The following is a 12,398-nucleotide window of genomic DNA, read 5'->3' on the forward strand; positions in this document are numbered from 1 at the left end:
GCGTGTGGCTTTGTTGAACTTGTCTTTTAATTCTAGTAGTTTCGTGGATTCCTTAAGGTTTTCTAAATACAGGATTATTACATGTGTAGGTCATGAAGTTGGCCCACAAGGCTATTTTACCTCCTTCCCAATCTGGATTCATTTTCCTTCTCCACCTCTCCCTTCTTTCCCTTTCTCTCCCTGTTTCCCCACCCACTGGTTCAGCAGGCTGCTGTCATCTTTGGGCCTCCTGTAGGTACCCCAACCTCTCTGGCCTATGAATAATATACTTATTTTTTAAAAAAGATTTTTTAAAATTTATTTGAAAGGCAGAGTTACAGAAAGATCTTCCATTTACTGGTTCACTCCCCAAATGGCCACAATGGCCGGAGCTGAGCCAGGAGTTTCTTCCAGGTCTCCCACGTGGGTGCAGGGGCCCAAGGACTTGGGCCATCTTCTACTGCTTTTCCAGGCCATTAGCCAAGAGCTGGGTTGGAAGTGGAGCAGCCGGGACTCGAACCAGTGCCCATATGGGATGCTGCATTGCAGGCGATGACAACAATCCACTTTTTCTTTCATGCATTTGGGATTCACCTTCTTATTCACTTCAGATTCTGCATGTCACCCCACACACATACTTTTGGTGCTTCTCTCATTAGTTAACATCTGTAACAAATCATAACATTAATGAATGGGTGTTGTATTGTGTGAGATGTTTTTTCTGCATTTATTGGGATGGCATATGGTTTTTTATGTTACTGATATTACTTGTATTAGTTTTTAGAGGTTAAACCAACCTTGTATTGCTGGGATAAATTCCACTTGTTTGAGATACATAATCCTTTTTATGTATTGCTAGATATCATTTGTTGTTTGCTGAGGATTTTTGCATCTGCATTCACGAAGTATCTGTCATTTCCTTGCGATTATAAACAAATATTTAATTATGTTAATTAGTATTTTTTACTTACCATTAATTTTGGGTAGTTGACAAATCACCTTAAATATTTTGGTGTTCTGTGGATAGTCTTTTTTTTTTAATATTCTTTTTTTTTTTAACTTTTATTTAATGAATATAAATTTCCAAAGTACGGCTTATAGATTACAATGGCTTCCCCCCCATACCGTCCCTCCCACCCACAACCCTCTCCTTTCCCACTCCCTCTCCCCTTCCATTCACATCAAGATTCATTTTCGATTATCTTAATATACAGAAGATCAGCTTAGTATACATTAAGTAAGGATTTCAACAGTTTGCTCTCACACAGAAACATGAAGTGAAAAATAATAGATGATTTTTTTAAATGATGATGAAATCAGATCAGACCTATTGTCATGTTCAATCCCAGTGAGAGTCAAGTTGGGAATTGATAATTTCTTTTCTTTTCTTTTTTTTTTTTTTTTTTACAGAAGATCAGTTTAGTATGCATTAAGTAAAGATTTCAACAGTTTGCACCCCCATAGAAACACAAAGTGAAATATATTGTTTGAGTACTCGTTATAGCATTAAATCTCAATGTACAGCTCATTAAGGACAGAGATCCTACATGAGGAGTAAGTGCACAGTGACTCCTGTTGTTGACTTTACCAATTGACACTCCTGTCTATGGCATCAGTAATCTCCCTATGCTCCAGTCATGAGTTTCCAAGGCTATGGAAGCCCTCTGAGTTCTCTGACTCTTATCTTGTTTAGACAAGGTCATAGTCAAAGTGGAGGTTCTCTCCTCCCTTCAGAGAAAGGTACCTCCTTCTTTGAAGACCTGTTCTTTCCACTGGGATCTCACTCACAGAGATCTTTTTGCCAGAGTGTCTTGGCTTTCCATGCCTGAAATACTCTCATGGGCTTTTCAGCCAGATCCGAATGCCTTTAGGGCTGATTCTGAGGCCAGAGTGCTGTTTAGGACATCCGCCATTCTATGAGTCTGCTGAGTATCTCGCTTCTCTGTGGGTAGTCTTGATCTTGACAAATGTTAAATTGATGTCCCAAGAGTAGGAAATAAGATTGAAGGTAGTGCATCACTTTCCTGAGGTGATATTTATTTGCTTGGGTTGTTTTACAGACAAAAAAATCTCACATGAATTGTCACTATTTTTATTTACTATAGTAAATGTTATTATTACTATTGTCACTTAGTTTATTATTATTTGTCTCAGAAAAATAAAAACATGCCTCTCTGTTTTCACCCTGAGTACTCCATTGGTCTGAATGTAGACTCTTGTGATCATCTCTGGGGGGATGACTTTTCTGGTGGTCAGTGTGAGCATGGCTTGTGTAGGTCATCAGAAATGCAACGTCATCAGCTCTGCAAGGGAAACCTCCCTCTTCCTATAATGAAACTGAATTAAGCTGAGAAATACTCATCGGTGAGTTCTAGGTTGACTGAGTTTCTGAAAACTTGGATGTTGGAAGTTGAGGTACCTGTCTTCCAAAAGTGGTTAAGCAAATCATAGCATACATTTCTGGCTTTCCAGTATATACAGTTTCATTTTTAAGAAGATCTTGAACTTTTAAAAAAGTACTAGAATAGACGCTTATTCATGTGCGTGCATCGAAAACTTGGCTCTCATGGTTTTCTTTGCTCAGAAATACTGAAGCATATAGCATAATGTAGCTTAAAAATGCATATAGTTTTCTGTTTCCCTTAAGATGTTCATTTTTGTTTTTTTGTTTTTTGTTTTTTTTTTTTTAAAGTCTCAGTGACTGGCACCTGACTCCATGGTGTTTGTCCCAAACTGGCCATGCCCTAGATTCATACTCTCTAGTGCATCCAATTCACATTCAAAGATTGTCTCCAACGTGTTGGATCTCATATATGCTATTTTCTTGTTACTTGGTAAGTTTTGAGGGGACAGTGCCTAATTCAGCCTCAAAGTATTTCTGGTAATTTTGGAATTTCTTTTTTTAGAGATGACTTTACAAGTATTGGTTGTTGATCAAATGAGGAAACTAGATCCGAGTGGATGAAATGTGATGACTTTTTTAAAAAAAATGAATAGAATTTGATTAATCTGAGTATACTCATTAGAGTACTAAAATAAATTCTAAGATTTAGCAATTTTTATTTAAGTTTCCAGTATTTCTGAAGTGGTAATATGAAGTTAACCCTGTTCAACCACAGTTTTTTTTTATTTTTCTTTTTTAGTAATTAAATGAATAGAAATCTGGAGAGGTTTCACTTGACCAAAGCATTTTGACCTGTTTCCTTTTCCTCTTCCTCAGGGAAAACAGTGGGGAAATGTTCATTCTTGTTCCAACCAGAGCCACTCCCCTTTTAGCTCTTGACATTATGATTAGGATTTTATTTTTTTAACTTTTATTTAATGAATATAAATTTCCAAAGTACAACTTTTGGATTACAATGGCTTCCCCCCCATAACGTCCCTCCCACCCGCAACCCTCCCCTTTCCCACTCCCTCTCCCCTTCCATTCACATCAAGATTCATTTTCGATTCTCTTTATATACAGAAGATCAGTTTAGCATATATTAAGATTTCAACAGTTTGCTCCCACACAGAAACATAAAATGAAAAATACTGTTTGAGTACTAGTTATAGCATTAAATCTCAATGTACAGCACACTAAGGACAGAGATCCTACATGAGGAGTAAGTGCACAGTGACTCCTGTTGTTGACTTAACAAATTGACACTCTTGTTTATGGCATCAGTAATCACCCTAGGCTCTTGTCATGAGCTGCCAAGGCTATGGAAGTCCCCTGAGTTCACCGACTCTGATCATATTTAGACAAGGCCATGGTCGAAGTGGAAGGATTTTATTTTTTAAGAGTTCTGTTAAAAAAAGTTACAAAGCCACTTGCTTTCAGGGGAATGGGTCCCAAGGAGGGGTGTTATCAGTGGAAGACCATCAGAATTTTTTGGCTTTCTAAAAAAGTGGCACCTACTAGCGATTCTTTGCTTGGCTGTCATTTGCTGTAAGCTGGGCTTGGGAATGTTGTATGGGGAGGCAGTTCAGTGAAATCTTCAGCCTTTGCTTTGAGGGAGGGTGTTAGCAGGTGTGGACTTTACTGTGTGAGTTGAAATGACTTTCAGGTCTTAGAGTCAGGAATAAAGGCACTGCTTCGAGTAGTTGATGCATTTGTGGTTTTTAGACACCTAATTCTGTAATCCATCAGTTTCCTTTCCTGAAGTTCTTGAACAAAATTTGTGGTTCACTTTAAGCCAATGCATAAGATTTAAAGTGTGTTTGTTTTGTTTTGTTTTTGCATGAGTCTCATTTGGAGCTCATTTACTGCTCCTGTGCTTTTTCTTTCCAATAACCATGATCTTGCTCTCTGACACAGTGGGGTGTACATGACTGCAGTCATACGTGGATGATTCCTGATTAGACCAATACCCCTGACTGGGTTCATCATGCTCTGAGAGGGATGACAGATCGCCTGTAAGACCTCATGAGCCAGAGTAGCAGCCTAGTCAGGGGTAGGGGCTTTGGAGCTGGGCAGATTTGGGTTCAAATCTTGGCTCTGTCATTTGTTAGCTGTGCTATTTGAGGAATTTTTTTTTTTTTAATTTCTATGAACCTTTATTTTCTTATCTAAAAGAGTACCTACTCCACAGAGATTTTGCAAGGAGTATACTTAAGAAAGAGAATTTAAATAATAAAGGACTGAGTACTGTATCAAGAATAGAAAATCGCGCAGTTACTGGCTGAGTGAAAAACAACACCAGTAGCCAGAAAATTTCTAAGAAACCTTCAAATCTGCCTGTGTATTTTGAGACCGCATCTTTGGAGAGAGGGGCAAAAACAAGCTAGATGTCTTTTTTCAGCTACTAACATAGAAATGCTGAGAGCATTATTAGTAAGAAACATGATAACAGGTGCTTCTATAAATGCTTAAAATGGGAGCAGAAAAGAAATGAATGCTAAGGAGCTGGCATTGTGGTGCAATAGGTTAGTTGCCACATGTGATGCCAGCATCCCATATCATTGCACCAGTTCAAGACCTGGCTGCTCCGCTTTGCATCCAGCTCCATGCTAATGTGCCTGGGAAGGTAGCAGAAGATGGCCCAAGTAGTTTGGCTCCTGCCACCCACGTAGGAGACCCAGATGGAGTTCCTGGCTTCTGGCTTTTCCTTACTCTCCCTCTCTGGTGCTCTCCTTTTCAAATAAATAAATAAACAAATAAATAAATAATTTAAAAAAGAAATTAATGCCAGGGTAGTAATTTGAAGCCTGGAGTCTTTCTTAGTGGAGAGATAGTAATGGCCATAGTAAAGCACGTTGGACACTTTGTCATGAGGTGGCTAACATGTCAGCTTCCATAGGAGAGCATGTTTATATTGTGATTTATAGTGTTAAATGCATTTAATTATGTGATCTGATGTGATGCTTGTAACAGCCCTGTAAGTAGTTTGTTGGTTAGATGATCCTGGTTTATGTGGGGAGAAGTTCCAAAGGGAGTAAGCAAGGATCAGGAAAAAAGAAATAGTTTTCCTTCCAGGGTGAGAAACAGAGTCTCGGTTTCATGGTCACACAGGGCAAAGTGTGCTAAAGCTGTTCAGGGATTCCTGATGTTGTTCTAGGGCTCTTTCTCCTATGGTGCATAGTATTACTTTGTTTTTGGTCAAAATGGGAGCACTTAGGGATGCAGAGTAGGTCACAGAGTTGGCAGGCTTCCAGGATAGCTCTAACCCCCGGGCCCTTAAGCCCAAATAGTTCTTTTCTGTTGGTGGTGCTTTCATTACAGATTATATATTTCTTTGAAAGTTATTTTTCAAGCTATGAAGTTTATTATAGTACTTGTTTCTGTTATTTCTTTGAACAATTTTTTTTTTTTCCAGAAAAGTGCTGAGATTTTGTGGACTTTCAGTAACTTGCCATTGTCTGTGTCAACTCTAAAGTGCTCTCTGTCCTGTTCTTCAGGTCTTGACCATCCTTTTTTTTTTTTTTTTTTTTTTTTAAATTTGACAGGTAGAGTTAGAGAGACAGAGAGAAAGGTCTTCCTTCTGTTGGTTCACTCCCCAAATGGCTGCCACGGCCAGCGCTGCACCAATCCGAAGCTACTATCTTTTGAAATCACTGTAGCTTTGTTGTAGTTTGCTTTTGGGATTGGGATCAAGAGGCTGCCTAAACCACTTCCAACCCCCTGAATTGCCACAGGAGATGGTAACAGGGGCCAGAGAGTGTTATCCCAGAAGGGTTTATGGTGCCAAAGCTGAAAGGCTAATGGGAGGCGTGATTCTCTCACCAAGGTTCTGAAAAGTCTTCAGCGAAGGACGCCTGGGACGCCTGGGCTGAGTGCATTGACTATGTGACCTCCTGGAAGACACTGTACTTTTGCCTAATATATACTCATCCCTCCCCTTCCCCCCAACTCTTAAGCAGTATCCTCCTGTTCTGTAATAAGACAATAAGACACACACTTGGTTTTGCAGGATTTTGGAGACCAAACAAGCTTTGGAACAGAGACACCATCTTCCAGACACTTCTCTTTTTAACTTATTTTAATTTACTTGAAGGGATGCCAGAGAGAGAGAGAGAAAGGTAGAGATAGATAGGTATTCCATCCACTGGTTGAATCTCTAAATGCCTGCAATATCTAAGGTTCTCAGGCTGAAGCCAGGAGCCTGGAACTCCATGTGGGTGGCAGAGGCCCAAGCACTTGAGCCATCACCTGGAGTAGTTGGTCTCAGACCAGGCACTCTGATATGGGATGTGTGCTTCCCAAGTGGGGACTTAACCTGTTGCCCCACAGTGTGTGCTCCCAGATGCCTCTTTTTGCTTTTGTTGTGGATTAGTCACTTAGTTGCAAGGGAGCAGCAGATTGATGGAGTGATGGAACCTTTCCCAGTTTCTTCTTCCTGGTAGCTGGTGATTGATGCTGAAACAGCTCAGGGCTTGAAAGATCTTTGTGAAACTGGGAAGTGAGACAGTGTTTTACTGAGTCTTGGGCAGGATTTGCTAAGAGTGCTTCTTCAGAGTGCTTATTTATCTCTAGGTAAGAGTGTGACTTTCCAGTCATGTGCCGTGAACATGGTTTTTATGGATCACTCGTCATAGGATTTTAAATGGCCTCTGTTAACCTATCTTTGATATATTTACTGCAGTATATTGAAAGTTCTGAGTATTAACCAGTGAGCTTATTATAGGAATTTATTAAGGATGGCTTAGTCAAGTTGACTTGTAGTTTCAGTTATTTCTTGGTAATTCAAGTAAGATGTTGATTTATCTTGAGTTCATTTTTGTCTGTGAATTAAAGAACTTATCCAATATTTAAAAAAAATATTAGTATATTTAAGTGGATGAGAGAGAGAAGTTAGCTCCTTTCCACTGGCTCATTCTCCAAGTGTCTGCAATGGCTGACACTGGGCTGGACTGAAACCTGAGGGCCAGCAGCTCAATCCAGGTTCTCCTGTGTGTGGCAGGAACCCAGTTATTTGAGTCATTACCACTGCTCAAGGTCTGCATTAGCAGGAAGCTGGAGTCAGGAGCTGGAACTGGGCATCCAGCTTAGGTAGTCTGAATCAGTGTTTAACTGCTAGGCTAATCATTCCCTGTTTCTCAGCTTCATGTTCAGTTGTCTAGGGAACATTCATGGGTGGAAAAGAAACATGTGAGAAAATTATTCAGAACTTTGAGCTGCGCATAATTGCATGTTGAAGGTCGGTACAGGACAGGGTTTAGAATGTCTTGCAGTCAGTGTTGCCCTGTAGGCTGTTGATCTTACAGAAAGTCACATTTGTTTCAAAGTCTCCTTTGTAAATTAACAGTTGAGAACTGCTCTTCAGCCTCTGATAGCTCTGACAACTCCTGCCGCATAAATAGCTCAGAGTGGAGGATTCCTCAGATCCCATCCTGTGGGAGGGGAGAGAAGTGAGGTGGCCGATTCCCTCCTCCCAGGAGCACCTCCGCCATAGCACGCATCGTGTAGTTCTCCCAAGTAGTTGCCTGGGGAGCAAGAGAAAGAACAACTTTTTTTTTTTTTTTTTTTGACAGGCAGAGTGGACAGTGAGAGAGACAGAAAGGTCTTTCTTTTTCTGTTGGTTCACCCCCAATGGCTGCTGCGACTGGCGCACTGCGCTGATCTGAAGCCAGGAGCCAGGTACTTCTCTTGGTCTTCATGCGGGTGCAGGGCCCAAGCACTTGGGCCATCCTCCACTGCCTTCCTGGGCCACAGCAGAGAGCTGGACTGGAAGAGGAGCAACCTGGACAGAATCTTGCGCCCCAACTGGGACTACAACTTGTAGTGCCGGCGCCGCAGGCGGAGGATTACCCTATTGAGCCACGGCGCCAGCCGAGAAAGAACGACTTTTAAAAAATGACTGGAATCCATGAAACCCAAGTAATAATTCCATTAAACGATACTTGATGTGAAAAGAGATGAACAGATTGATAAGGTCTTGGGGAAATACCAGATATGGATAAAAGAAAAAAAATCCACAGGAAGAAAGTGATGAAAATCAAGATGATATTGATGTGAACATAAGTAACAAATACACCCCTTACCTTGTGGGTGAGGGTCTTCCCCTAACCCCATCAGCTGTCCCAGTAGTGCTTCTGGGTGTGGAGTTGAATCACTGAGGGATGCCCTGCCCCTGTTGTAAGAAAATCACTGGTGTGGTGGAATGAGAACCCCACGGGGGATCAGTACAGTTGGGAAAAATAAGGGGAATAGTCAAGGTTCTACTCCTTAGCCAGGATGGGCCGGTAAATATATTTTCAGACAGCAAATACTCAGTAAGGGTAGCAAAGACGATCCCTTTTGCAGTCTTTAACCTGACCAATAAGCCAATTGACCAGATGTTCACAACACTTAAAGAGCTAACTGAGAACAGAAAACACCCATGGTATATCTCACATGTAAGATCACATACTGGGTTACCTGGCTTTATTTTCCAAGGCAACAAAAAGGTTGATCGTCTTATCTCCTGCAACACGGCTTCCATTGGACACCTAGAACAAGCCCATATTCTACACGAAAAATTTCACATGTCAGCAAGCAACATAAAATTGCTTTTCCCAGAGCTAACAATGAGCCAATGCAAACACCTAGTGCACTCTTGCAAGAATTGTGCACTCCTCTCCCCATTAGGCCCACTGCAACAAGCAGGAGTGAACCCGCGAGGCCTTGCTCCTAATAAGCTCTGGCAAGTGAACGTCACCCACATTAACTCCTTTGGTAAACTTAAGTTTGTCCATGTGGTGGTAGATACTTATTCAGAGGCTGTATTTGCAACAGCCCAATCCGGAGAAAAGGCTACTCGTGATAAAGGCGGTTAAGCCAGCCATGCTGGTCCTTGGTGTTCCCTGGACCATAAAGACTGATAACGGGCCAGCATATACATCACAGAAATGTAATTCCTTCCTGAAATCCTGGAACATACAGTCTGCCACAGGTATCCCATACAACCCACAGGGACAGGCAATCATTGAAAGAACTCATAGGACAATTAAAGATCTCTTACAAAGACAGAAAAAAAAAAATCATATGTCCCCAGACCCACAGCTTGCAATGACAGAGGTCCTTTTCACTATCAGTTTTCTTACTTTTGATTCCCAAGATCAGCCCAGCTTATAAACACTGGGGATCCTTTCCATCCCAGGCCCCAGCCCCTATGATTAGGTGCAAAGACCCCCTGAGAGGAGAATGGAAGGGACCACACCCTTTGCTAACCAAGGGTCAAGGATATTCATGTGTCTTTCCAGAGAATGCAGGACAGCCCATTTGGGTACCAGCCAGAAACATCAAGCCTGCAACTGACAGTCAACCAGAACCAGCTGAACAAGACTGAGAGTCCGCCTTGTTAGCAGACGTACCTGCCCTATCATCCTACCCTGAGAAACTGCTGATAGCCACATCTGTTACTGTTTTATACCCCTCTAGCTCCGGTCAGCCACTCAAACGGCCCACAGCCTGTGTGCAGTCATGCCATTCCTGATTACTATTTTTCTTCATTCCTACCCCCATCTGAGCAAGCACTCCTGTGGTCTACTGTTTTGAGCGCTGGTTAGTCAACGACGGGTAAGATCCCCTGGGGGACAACCTAAGACAGGCACAGCTGCGTACGGAGACCACATGGAAACGGGGTCAACAATGATATGGCCAAGAATCATGCCTCCCGTTGCTCAAAAATAAACAAAAGGAGAAATGTGGTGGAATGAGAAGGCCATGCCAAGATGGCCGCTGGCAAGTGAGTGTCAGTTACTCAGGAATGGCTTTGAAACCCACCTGGCAACAGAGCCTGGCTGGCAACAGGCTGTGATTGGATGGCTTCGGATATTGCCTGGCAACAGGCTGTGATTGGTTAGGGCATAAACCGCCCCTTGACTGGATTGGCTGCCTTAGCTATTTAAGCTGCTGTACCAACTGAAATAAACGAGTCTGCGGGCCGCTTGCCTCTGGCCTGCTTTCACCTGACTCCCGGGTCTGTGTGGTGACTCCGTGCCTCTTGCCCCCATCACACTCCTCTCTCAGAGCAAATCCACCTCAACACACTGGGTTAGCTGTGTGTTGCTTGTATTAATCAGTTAGATAAATGTAACTTTACTGAGTCATATGGAGAGATTTGTGGATTGAAACATAATTAGGTGTTGCTGCTCTTGGTGGGTACACGTCCCTTCCTCGTGGGTTTGACAGTAGGTAGACGGTGTAGAATGACTCATCATCTTCTTGGGCATACTGCCTCCTCACAGCCAGTTCTCCCTAGTCTCTGCTCACATTATGTGGCAGTCAGTGAGCCTGGAAGAACCTGTTGACCTGTCACTGCCTTACTAAGGATGCACTCTGCTAAAGTTAAACCGTGGCTCCCACAGGTGTGATGAAAGGCCTCACCTCCTTGGGTGGCTGACAGCTTCCAGCGTGAGCGGGGGTGATGATGCCGATGGTGCTGGAGGAAACTCACTTCATGGCCTGGCCGAGAAAGGAGGGTTCGAGGGTGTTGTCTGTTAGAGCACGTGGCTTTTACTGCTGCTGCTTTCCAGGTGACTGGGGACTACACGTGGTATACAGAAGGCTGTGCTTGGATGTTACAGGACCGGGGTTTGTGTCCTGGATGGAATTATGAGGCCCCAAAGGGACCTCGTGTAATAATCTTGATTTTGTTTATTCAGTTTTCTTTAATGACTAGCATTTGATTTCTTTCAAGTAGTTTAATGTTTGGCTTCCATTCTTTTTCAGTTACTCTTCCAAAGACCTTCTTCACCTCAGGATTGTTTTTAAAAGAACTTAAGGGGCGGGCGCCCTGGCTCACTTGGCTAATCCTCTGTCTGCGGCACCATGTGTGTGCCAGGTTCTAGTCCCAGGTGCTCTTCTTCCAGTCCAGCTCTCTGCTGTGGCCCGGGAGGGCAGCGGAGGATGGCCCAGGTGATTGGGCATCTGCACCCACGTGGGAGACCAGGAGGAAGCACCTGGCTCCTGGCTTCGGATTGGCACAGTGCCGGCCGTAGTGGCCATTTGGGGAGGTGAAGGAGCAGAAGGAAGACCTTTCTCTGTCTCTCTCCCTGTCTAACTCTACCTGTCAAGTTAAAAAAAAAAACAAAACAAACAAACAAACAAAAAAAACCAAAAAACTTCAGTGTTTCTTCTTCCTCTTTGCTTCATTTGGACCTTCTTTTTGTGTGAAGACTGAAGTGAAACCTCAGTTTGATTTCCTTTCTTCTGAGGAGTATCCAGTTGTTACAGTAGCATTTAATGAGTAAGCCCTACTTGAGTGATTTACAACACTACATCCACCTTATATCAGCTTCCCGTCCATGCATTCCTTTCTGCATTTTCTAATTGTTCTGTTACAGGTTTCTTTACTCAGACTATGCTAATTCAGTTATTGTAGCTTTCTAATGTTTTAATGTCTGATGGGGCATGCTCCCTGCTCTTTATTCTGTCAGAATTGTTCCTCAAGAACTTTTAACACCAGTTGTGAAGCTCCTAGTAAAATTAGGACCAGGCCTATTTAAGAAAAACCTTCCTTCCTTGTTGAATTCTTATAGTGTATCAGTGTTATAAGTCTGGAGACTAGGTTTTAGACCTTGTTGATGTTAATGTTATTGTTTCACATATTTACTGGTGCTTTTTAAAGAATTACTGCATGCTTGCAAATTTTTTGTTGTCATTTTCTGTCCCTAGATACAGCTATCATAAAATCCTCAGAAATTTCTAGCATTGTAGTGGAGATCTTCATACTTAAAAAATTGAGACAATCTGGATTAGGAGTGCCCTGAGATCCTTTTTTGTTCTAAAATTCAGTTTCAAATAAAGAAAAGGTTAGTATATCATCAGTCCAATCAAGGATTGAATTTAAGTGTTTAGAGCCATGAAAGGGCCATTCTACCAAGAGAAACTACAGAAATGATTCTTGGCAGGATCATTTGTCTGTTTCTTTCTTTTCCTCTGTAACCAGTTGGTGTTTTGAAAGGAAACATATTGTCTAGATTTTCAGAGTTCTCCAAAAACAGGATGAGGGAGT

At 42.2% G+C, this 12,398-nt stretch overlaps 1 protein-coding gene across 10 annotated transcripts in view; it reads left to right on the top strand.

Annotated features, from left to right (window-relative positions):
* The window catches only part of WASF3 (WASP family member 3), a 135,228-nt gene that overhangs the window by 24,327 nt on the left and 98,503 nt on the right, over positions 1 to 12,398 (top strand). For 2 of the 10 annotated variants that reach the window (XM_070049193.1, XM_070049188.1), the window contains exon 2: positions 7,933 to 8,038. The exons of 7 other annotated variants lie outside the window; for them this stretch is intronic. The gene's annotated coding sequence lies outside the window, so the exon portion shown is untranslated. The remainder of the gene's footprint in view (positions 1 to 7,932; positions 8,039 to 12,398) is intronic. One more of the 10 variants, XM_070049191.1, reaches the window with a different exon arrangement.

This window comes from Oryctolagus cuniculus, chromosome 9 (genome assembly GCF_964237555.1).
Source record: "Oryctolagus cuniculus chromosome 9, mOryCun1.1, whole genome shotgun sequence".
NCBI classification, from domain to species: Eukaryota; Metazoa; Chordata; class Mammalia; order Lagomorpha; family Leporidae; genus Oryctolagus; species Oryctolagus cuniculus.